The sequence below is a fragment of the Ictalurus punctatus genome, chromosome 11, assembly GCF_001660625.3.
Source record: "Ictalurus punctatus breed USDA103 chromosome 11, Coco_2.0, whole genome shotgun sequence".
In the NCBI taxonomy this organism is placed as follows: Eukaryota; Metazoa; Chordata; class Actinopteri; order Siluriformes; family Ictaluridae; genus Ictalurus; species Ictalurus punctatus.
Genome location: NC_030426.2, coordinates 4,005,235 through 4,016,198, shown reverse-complemented (window position 1 = coordinate 4,016,198; position 10,964 = coordinate 4,005,235). Strand labels below are relative to the sequence as shown.

Sequence of the window (10,964 nt, the reverse complement as noted above, 5' to 3'; positions counted from 1 at the left end):
GGTATCACATCGTTGAGAAATTAAACAGTTGTATGTAAACTGTACTGCTACTGTTGTTTAAAAAAAAACAATTTTTTTTAATAGAATATTTGAATAGATCTACTGTATATTCAGTCTTTTTGTGAGTGTAGTATTGAATACAGCTGCATGACGCCTGACATTCCTAGGCAATCTGTTAAATATTTCTACTTCAAAAGCTTTGGCTGAATCAAATGATACAAAAATAACACATTATCTCACAGTACTCAACAGCCATGCTATAAACTGCGAGCTCTGCTTTAGTTAATTAATTTCTTTAATTTTACACCCTTCATGCATACTGACATCAGTCTCCGGTGTGTGTGTGTGTGTCTGTGTGTACGAGCGCAGACGGAACGTACGGCTCTAGACCCTGAGCTCTATTACAGCCCCCGTTTTATTAGCCATTACCAGTGGGGTCATTAGAGGGGAGAGGGATTGTACTCGTCTTAACCTATTGATCACGGGAACTACCGGTGTTTAATCCTCCGCTGAATGAGCTGCGCTTTGCTTAAGCTACGCCGGCGCACTTAAAACGGGAAAGATATCACCGCAGCCATCGCAACTAGGTCACTTCACAATCGAGAGAGACAGGGCGCGATGGGAAGGGTGGTTTCCATTTGGAGACACATTTCTCTCGCGTTCTCCGACAAGAGCCGTGGAGGAGGACCGTGAGGGGAACAATGAACAGGAATAAGTGGCCGTCTTCACAGAGGAGAGAGAGACGAGGTATTATCTGAAGCGCAGACGTGATTCGCTAGCACTTTTCACCACTCAAAAAGTAAGAGGATCTGAGATATATATATATATATATATATATATATATATATATATATATATATGTACATTAGTATTTTTGAAACAATGGAAATAAACAAACAAATAAAAACAAGGTGGGGGGGGGGTCTGAGAACGGCAAATTCGGATGCTTGACATTTTGGAATTTCTAAATTTATGAGCAAAGGTGTAAATGCTACACACACACACAAAAAGATAAAAAGAGAGGTCTGAGAGAGCTGAAATTTGACTATAGGCAATGTGATATCAATGCCTTGCCAACAACTGACACACACACACACACATTTGCACACGTACATGCCAACACACGAAGATATGAGTACTATATCTACTAAAAACACAGTTGTGTCAATAGTCATTCCAACAGCATTGCCCTTTTTCGAAACAGGCGTTTTGAATATCGCATGCTCGCTACACATTTTCACATTGACATTTTACACACTAAATTTCCAATCAACTTGTACACACTTTACATCTCATCCAAATGAATGCCAGGTTTCTTGTAAAGATCTCTGTCGGGTTCACAGCAAACGGGAGCAGGAACGCAAATGTTCAGCTCAAGAGCAGGCTACAAAGGCTACCTGCTCACAGTGCATTGCCTTTAGTGTGTGTGTGTGTGTGTGTGTGTGTGTGTGTGTGTGTGTGGAGGGGAGGGCACACTAAGAAAAGGACACTAGCAGGGCAAATGCTAGCCTAATGAGAAAACATCTGACACCCATCTGACTCACTGATACTGTCTTAATGAACACTGTGGGCCCACAAGAGCAAAAAGGCTCTGACACAGAGCTAGAGAGAGAGAGAGAGAGAGAGAGAGAGAGAGAGAGAGAGAGAGCTAGAGAGAGAGAGAGAGAGAGAGCTAGAGAGAGAGAGAGAGAGACGAAGACTCTCTTGGTGGCGGTGGCAATTAAGATGAACGGTGTGAAAAGTGAAAATAAAAAGTGGGAGAGACTTCAATGAAAACCATCTTAAAACGCTGAAGTGGCCACGCAGAGCACAGGTCGGAGAGGGCGAAAGTGCTGCGGGGAAAAAAATATAATAATAATAATAATAATAATAATAAAAAATAAAAATAATGAAATTTTAATGCTCCCCGGTGTCGTCTTGTTTTGTCAAGACATCAAACGGAATGGAGAAGAGCAACAGAACAAGCCCTTGAGAAATCAGAAAAGCCTGTTCTGCGTTTGAAGCCGGCGCGCGCTTTACCTTTGTCTGCACAGGCTCGGACGTGAGCACCACTCGACTGCGTGTACCGAGAGGAAACGAGGATTTCACACTCCGCCTCGCGCCGCGGCCGAGCAAACTGCCGTAATTAACCAGCGACAAGGATGGAAGGGCTCGTTTACAGCGCATGCTCGTGGTTATTGGAAAGCGGTGGGGAAAGCAGCAGTCTAACATTATACTATATATAAATATATACACACACACGATATGAAAATAATAATAAATACCAAAAGACGCTAATGTACACATTTACCGATATATATATTTAGCAGAATTACACCCAAGTACATTTAGTCTGGGACTGCGACTGTAAAAACTAAAAGCTGCCTATTGCACTGAATTCATCTTTACAGCTCATTGAGAAAATAAATAAATAAATAAATAAAAAAATCTTTTTTGATAACAGGAAGTTGTTTTGGTAAACAAACCCACAATGGAGAGGATTTGAGGAAAAGCTACACTGAATCAAACACTGGAGCTCCACTGAAGAGAGTGCACTGTTTCTGCTGCTCAGGTCTCTGCAGAGGCGCAGGGCCTTCCCCACACACACACACACACACACACACACACACACACACACACACACACGTGTTTCAGATGCCCTATAGTCCTCTATTAGTGTGATCGTGTTAGTTCACACACACACACACAGAGTGCACATGTAACACCCAGCGCATGAAACTTTCACTCAGACTAATCATGTGGTCACTCAGTGCTGGGGAAAAAACAAAAAGATATAAAAACCTAATTAAAATACTTCAGACTCCTCGCTGCGAAACATCAGCGGTCCGGCACTACTCACCTATTTTACTCTAAGCACTATTTAATATCATTTCTATCTGACTAACCCGGCAAGCTTACGCAACACGCGCGCGTGCTGTCAGACGCGTTACTGGCATTGTCAGAAATTTAATTAAGATCACAAGACGCGCAAATCCCCCCTCCATCAAACACAGAACGAGTTGCGAGACAATAGCCGGCACGTCCAGCGCGCGCATACTTTTCCGTTCCCTGCCACGGCGCGACGGCCACGACGCTAATCCGCGTCTCCATGACGCCAGACGACGGCTGAGCCGAACCGTGTCTCGTTCTGATTTATGCTCGTGTTGTGATGTTTGTCTTTTCGGAGGCGTGAATCCAATTAGCGCTGATAACAGAGGGGAGACGCCGCTGTCGGCTGGCGGGAGCTGATTGAAAAAGATGAAGACGGATCAAACTGTCGGTGTCTGGCCAACGTGAAATGCACTGCTGCAGGATGTAGTTCAAAAATAACATGATGGTAATTAGATCGCGTGACGGATGACTGATGCGGTTTTACACTAAAAAGCGTTCCAGTTCACGACAGCAAACGCTGGGAAAAGTTGCCGGAGCAAAATTTTTTTTTTTTTTTTTTTTAAATTGTGCTGCAAAAGAGAGGGTCGGGTGTGCATCCCGGGAGCGGGCTAAGAAGTGTAATAAATAAATAAATAAATAAATAAATAAATAAATAAATAAGGAAATGACCTGAAGGAAACGAATGCTCTCTGGGCCTTTTTTCTTCGTGAGCGTCGGGGGTGTGAGGGAACAGAATGGAACAGCTGGGACCGTGTGTGTCGCTGCAGAGCTATTCTCGAGTTTCTACAGGTGCTGCACGGTGAAACAAAACACCCGATGACGTCCACGCAGACGTCCACTTACAGTACATTCTGCCTTTCAAATACACGCCGCCTCGGTGCACGCGTCCGTGCCATGCGGCAGAAATGACGGGTGTTAGTGGTGTCATGCCGTGTTGTTGACGTGCAGCACAAACGCAGCCAGAGCTCTAATGCGCTACTCGTGAACAATAAATCGACTCTGATTACAGAGTGCCAGAGCAATCAGCTCTGCTTTTACTTGCCTCCTAAAGCATGAGGCGCAGCCGTAGCGTATCAGCCCCCCAGACCGCACCGAGCTTCGTCTAGAGTTTCCACACACACACCTTGACACGCTCGCTCCCCTTTACCTGCCTCGCACTTCTCCATGTCCCGGAGCAGCGCCCTGCCGCCGGTCTGAACACCGACAGGGCACGGCAATCACAGGCGAGGAGCACGGAATGAGCAGCTGACAGCTTGAGCACGTCATGATCGTGAGCGAGAAATGTAATAACGCCGTGCTGGCAGGGAAATCACGTGCCATCTAGTTCTCAGATTCAGGGAAGATCGAAAGGGATTTTAAATCAAGCGCATTTAAACAGCGAGAAAGTTCAGAAGGTAAGTTAAGTGTGTATTCTCTCCCTGTGTGTGTGTGTGTGTGTGTGTGTGTGTGTGTGTGTGTGTGTGAGAGAGTGAGAAAGTAAGTTGGTACATAGCCCTGCAACTTTACCACACATTCCTGTACCTTCGTCTACTGCCCTTGGCACATGTGTGTACACACACACACACACACACACACACACACACACACACACACACACTCTTTACTCTGTTCACCTAAACGACACACATCACAGATTAGGGCTGGCAGAGCCCTTTTAACCTCCAGACTTACCATGTAACTAACACACACACACACACACACACACACACACACACACACACACACACACACACAGAGTTACTTTTCTTTTGAACTAAACCCAAGTTACTTTAAAAGTCAGTGGTCAACTTAAAAAAAACAAAAAAAAAAACCAAACAAACAAACAACAACAATGAAACAATACACAACCAAACAACTAGAAAACCCCCCCACAAACACAAAGAAAGCATTGCAATGGACAGAGGAAAAAAACCCACAACTCTCCAAACATGTGCTTCCAAAAGCAGCGGTATACGCTGAGTGTGTTTTATTCTACAGGTGATGAGGGGTCCCATCTGAGCCGAGCCTGACTCTACAGCTATCCAACATAAAAATGCTCGAATTACACATCACACCTCCCCACACACACACACACACACATTCTCTTCTCCCAGGAAAAATTAAATTGTTCTTTCTAAAAAGAAAATCAGAGAAAAAAGAACGCAGACAGAATTAGAGAATCAATCATATTGACAAACCTGACAAACTCCATTTAGCTGGCAGGGTAAACAGAGGCAGAGCGCCGGGGCCGTTCAGAGAATCGCGGAAGACGAGAGAAGCAGAGACTCGGAGCGTAGAGCGAGGGAGGGAGAGGGAGAGAGAGAGAGAGAGAGAGAGAGAGAGGTGTTTACAGCAAGAGCATGTGTGTGTGTGTGCTGTCGCGTCTCAAGCCTTCTTCCCGGGGATACAGACAGATTGCACGCGCGAGGTTGCTGCCCGACTGACAAGATACAAAACTATCCAATCAACCACGCCCTTTCTCCACCAATCACAAGCTGAGCTCTAAACATAATCAATTCAAATGGGGACACAAGCAGCAGCGGGGGCCGCCGCAGGCTGTGTGTGTGTGTGTGTGTGCGCGCGAGTGTTGTGGAGAGGGAGGGGGGGGATGCTGGGGTAGTTGGTGGGGGGTGCAGGTGAAGCAATGTCTTTGTGTGGGCCACTAAAAAAAAAAAAAAAAATTAAAGAACACAGAAGAGGAGGGAAAAAAAAGCAGCACAGTTGACGGCTGTTAACCCTCTGACCCCAGTGGGGGTTCACCGAGTGCTCGTGAAACAATGAAAGTCCGAAGAAAGGAGGCTCTTCAATTAAACAACAGATAACTAAACACAACTATCTGGCCAAGAGGGGGGGGGGAGAGAGCTTCGAGGGGGGCGGGGTGTCGTGGTGCAAAGAAAAGAGAAGAATGAACTACCTTTCTATCGGGCTCATTGTTCTGGTTTACAACAAACATACGAAAATCATTCGATTAACGCGGAACTGAATTCACGTCATCGTATTTACGGAGAATTCGTTCGATCATGAAGATCGGTAAACGTCTCTTCAACATTCAACAGAGCGAAACATCAGGATATCCGATTAAAAAATTCCCCCTCAGGAGCACTAACGGATCGTGTGCTGTGTAAACGTGATAACCGAAGGCCCGGCCTTTTTCAAACACGGCTGACGAAAGATCCCAGTCGTACTAGAAGACTTCCTTCAACCGGAATCGCTCTTGCCCACACGGACATCCACTGGCTGTCCGGTTCCGCTTCGGGATCAGTAACGGGAGGGAGGAACGCCGTCGCTCGGGCACGCCGACCGTCACCGTTTCGGCGCTTGGAGGTCACACATATGCTACATATCATCACGCTCACTACTTATTACAAGAAAAAGGATGGTGAGAGTGGGGAGAGGAGGAAAAAAAAAAAAAAAAAAAAAAAAAAAAAAAAAAGGGAACATGATTCTGCCCCCTACTGGCTAATTCTCACAGTCTCACAAAATATGAAGGAAGGATTGATTACACTCATTTTCTCACCGCGCTGAAGAACAGTGCTTATTTTAGACATGATGTACCACCAGCGTCTTTCTCACACAGCAGCTGGAATGCTGCTGTTACATTACTGACTCGTTACTATCACAAGGCTTGTATTATTATCTATTATTTATTCATACATTCCAGTTTAATATGGAATTTAATGTGCAATTTATATAATAATAATAATAATAATAATAATAATAATAATAAGCTATAATCATAATAATATTACATGCACTCACAGGATTGTGCAATTTGCTATTATTAGATATAATCAAGTGTTTGGGGTTTTGTTTCTGCGTTGATATATTTAAAAAAAAAAAAAAAAAAAAAAAAAAAAAAAATCCTCAGCACAATTCTCAATGCTGTGCACCCACTTTGCAAATGCATAAGCAAAAATGAAACCCACAAAAACAAAAACACAAATGGCATGCAAACCCTGCGACAAAATCGTGAACGTGCCCCGTGACTCTGATTCTTTATCGGGACGTGATAAACACGCGTTTAGCATATGAGCAAAATGTTCATCACGTATGGCAAGCACGGTTTCATATTTCGCCGGTGTGGAAAACACTATAAAGATTAAAGTGAATAAGTACAAAATAGAGGGATGCAAAAATTTTTTTATAAAATGCATATATATATATATATATATATATATATATATATATATATATATATATATATATATATATATGCATTTTATATATATAGGGTTACATATGTTCCTTCTCATTTAATGTAAAATGCACCGTGAGGATGACTGCTTATTCTAACAGACGCATGACGTGGCATTAGGTTGGGTATAGCGTTAAAAAAAATAAATAAAAAAAAAAAACAAGGGATTTTTATTTTTAAAAAGATGCTTAGGAATGTTTTTCCTGCGAGAAAGACGTGTGCAATAATTCAACGAATCTATAGAAGGGTATATCTATATGAAATACTGCCAGCGCTTACATACGCGGTATAATTGCCTTGCTCTGATTATGATTCATATGCAACAATAAACTGACTGTACCAAGCACCGCCTCCTCTTTAACCCACCAATCACTAACGAGCGTTCTTCCTGCCCGACCTACATAAATTATTGACTGAAAGACCTCAAGTGTCAAAACTGACATATCTTAGTGAATAAGCAAATGAAAGAAAGACTCTTCATTGTCTCCCTGACAAGCACCACAAAGACACGCACGCGCGCGCACACACACACACACACACACACACACACCGAGTGAAGAGCGAGCCAAGACTTTGGGCAATCCTGCGTGAAAGCATTCACACACTAGTACACACAAGAAGAGCCCGTGCGTGCACCCACATATGCCTACACTTACACATACGATCAACACACACACACACACACACACACACACACACACACACGGCCATGCCCCGTCCTTTCCCCGGGGTAGCATGTGGGCATATTCCCAATAAAACACCTTCTTAGCAGTAATAGGCCACTGTTCTCATTTCAGTGCTCCCAGAGGCCTCATGATAAATTTAGCAGATCGAGCCTGCGCAGCTCTTCTGCACTTCCTCTCTCTCTCTCGTCTCTTAAAGTCAAAAGATAAATAAGCATGTCGTTTCTACAGCACGCCTTAAGTTCCGTCCGGTTCCGATACACGAGGTACTACGTATCGCCAAGCAGTGAGGCATTTCCCTGCTCGTGAGCCCCGAAGCCAAGGTCGGTGCGTCCGGCATTAGCAAAGACGAACGACGTTATTGTGTTAGAAACGTCTGATGTAAAAACCTACGGCATAACCGTTAACAACGCTGTCATTCTCGACTGGAGCGTGAGCGGCCGCCGTTCCACGGGCGCTACTTTAAAGAGTCCGCCTCTCGGAGAAGGACCTTTCCTCCTGCAGCAGGAACATTTCTAATCTCTCCTCTGACTGAACTAAATCTGCTGTTTACTTAAAGAGGGCTGAACTGAGCAGGTGTGAAATTTAACAGCTAACAGCTGGTGCTCAGGGCAACAACCTTCATCTGTAGGAGCGCACACACACACACACACACACACACACACACACACACACACACACACACACACGTCTGGACACACCTGCTCATAGGAGGGGTTTCTATCGTAGATTAATAGTGAATAATAATGAAGACATTAACAGAGTAGAATAACTACAACGGACCTCGCGTCACTGATTACTTATTTACTGTTTAGAAACAAATTTCAAATGCGTGTCTTTATTAACAGAAAAAATCTCAACGGAATGAAAAAAAATATGTGCTAACATGAGTCTGTCCAACTTTTATTATTATTATTATTATTATTATTATTATTATTATTATTATTTTACATTACATCCAACAACTCTTTTAAATCTAATAACTGAACAAACAATAATGAAAGTCCCCGCTGCGCTGACCTCTCTGCCCCCCCTAGTAATTAACTTGTACATCTGGAATACTTAAAACAAAACAGCCGATAAAACGAAGCGCTAAAACGAGGGATTCCAATTTGTTCATCCAAACCGGCGGTTTCCGCGACGCGATATTAAAATCGCAATTTTCTTGGCAAGCCGTTTGCTGACGGCACCAGAAACTAAAGTCCGCCTTTCTTCAAGTTCTCGCTCACCTGTGGTTTTCACTTTAGTCAAAACAGGACTTTTCTCTCGCTCTCTCTCGCTCTCTCTCTCTCTCGCTCAGTGCCGTACAGGATCAATTCGGTGGGTGGGGAAATTCTGTTTTCTTTATTACATTGTGATTGATTCATAGTGCGCACATTGTTGACTCATATGCTATTTTTGGAATCCTTATCAAAAAAATTCCTCTTTGTGAAAGAAAGAAAAAATTTTTTTTAAATAAAATATATATGCCACATGCTACCATATTTCAACAAGACGTTCGGTTCCAAGGCTTCCACTTTTTTTTTTTTTTTTTTTTTTAAGTAAATAAATGAGTCGATAGAACTGAATCGAGATGCTGACGACGACATGCGTTATACAGAACTCTATTCAAGTCAGTACCGGCTCGCCGCTGCGTACACGACCCGGCCTCGACCTTCCCAGCCTTAACTCATAAAACACCACCGAACTACCGAACAAGTCATGATGTATATATTACACATGTGCAGTAAATACACGCTTAGCTTACATTTTGTCTACTCACAGGTGACAACGTCAGGAGACGTACTTACAGGAAAAGGTGATGTAGGAGGGAAAAGAAACAAAAAGACGGCGACACAGATACATCGTGAGAGAGATAATGAAAAAGTGATAGACGGTGCTGATGAAAAGATAATCGTTTGTTTTTCTCTTTATGGATTTTTTTTTTTTTTTTTTTTTACATAGGAAATGAAAGAGACGCTGCTCGGCCCGTTCTGTGTCCTACACGCAAGCCTCTTCATCCATACACAATAGCTGATATTTCTCACACGGCCATCTCGACTAACCACTGCCAACCATCCCATTTCACTAAGCGTACAATACAATCACGCACGACACCCCTTAAACACACGATACCCTGTTAACCAGAAGAAAACGAAACACAACTGGAAAAAACCCCAGCTGACAGATCGCTCTCGCAAACACGCGGACGCTCGTCGTGTACGGTAGACTGGCAGGACAGACGCAGCGGTGCTTGAGGCGAGGACAGAAAGGAGGCGCGGTTAGGAGGCGTGTTGATGTGAGATGGGAACGCTGCGGGGGAAATCGTTACGGCTGAAATGAAAAGGTCTTGGAAATGGCGACAGTAACTTTAAGAGGCGACAGTAATCTGATGGCTGGGTGCGAGATGACTTTATCCCGACGGCGGCGTCCGGAGAGCGGTCCCCGATGTGCCGCGCGCGTTTAGCGTAATGCGTTCCTACAATATGACAAGGCGGAACGAGACGCGCGAGAGCAGGAAAACGACGCGCTCATACAGGAAGTGTCGGGGCTGTTGAGGGGAGACACGCACTTACACACACACACACACTCCCAAACACATATTCGTCTTACTATCCTCGTGAGGACCTATCCATTGACATGATCATTTATGTCCAAACGTCCCCTCAAGGTCACTCCTGAAGGTCAGGTGTTCCTAACGTTGTGGGGATCCACACCGACATATAAAAACAGACTCAACACATGCTACTGTTTCTAAAAGAGAAACAACGGTATGATATCCTTCTGCCTGTCCTCTGGCTGACTTCGAGCAGGGCTTTATTCGGAAATGTCGCTAGTGAAAACTAGCTACGGCCACCTAGCATTACACTGATCAGGATCAACCCTGCTAGGCCCTTTGGAGGGCAACGTTTTCTCCTCATTTCTTCTCGCTGGCCTCTCCTCAGCTGGACTGAGCGAGTCGGTGCTGCTGGATCCGTCTGGAAGCTCTGGCCCAGCTCCAAAGAACCCCAGCAAACCACACTGCTAATGGCTTACAGATTGCAGCACTGTGGTGTACATGTGTCAGGACAATGCCATGGGTCTCTGACAAGAAGAAAAAAAGAATAAAAAAAAAAAATAGAGCAGGTCAGGCCACAGCACTGCGTCATGGAGCGCTCTATAAAGGAGTGCGGGGGTGTGTGTGTGTGTGTGTGGGTTGGCGCAGTAAATATACTTGGCTTCCATCTTCACGAAAGGACATTATCATTTGACCCTTC

At 44.2% G+C, this 10,964-nt stretch overlaps 1 protein-coding gene across 9 annotated transcripts in view; it reads right to left on the bottom strand.

Moving 5' to 3' along the window:
- foxp1b (forkhead box P1b) overlaps positions 1-10,964 on the bottom strand; it is a 185,988-nt gene that overhangs the window by 40,329 nt on the left and 134,695 nt on the right. Inside the window, exon 1 of one of the 9 annotated variants that reach the window (XM_017479641.3) lies at positions 5,049-5,285. The exons of the other annotated variants lie outside the window; for them this stretch is intronic. The gene's annotated coding sequence lies outside the window, so the exon portion shown is untranslated. Of the gene's footprint in view, positions 1-5,048; positions 5,286-10,964 lie in introns of those variants that run through there. 9 annotated transcript variants of the gene reach the window in all.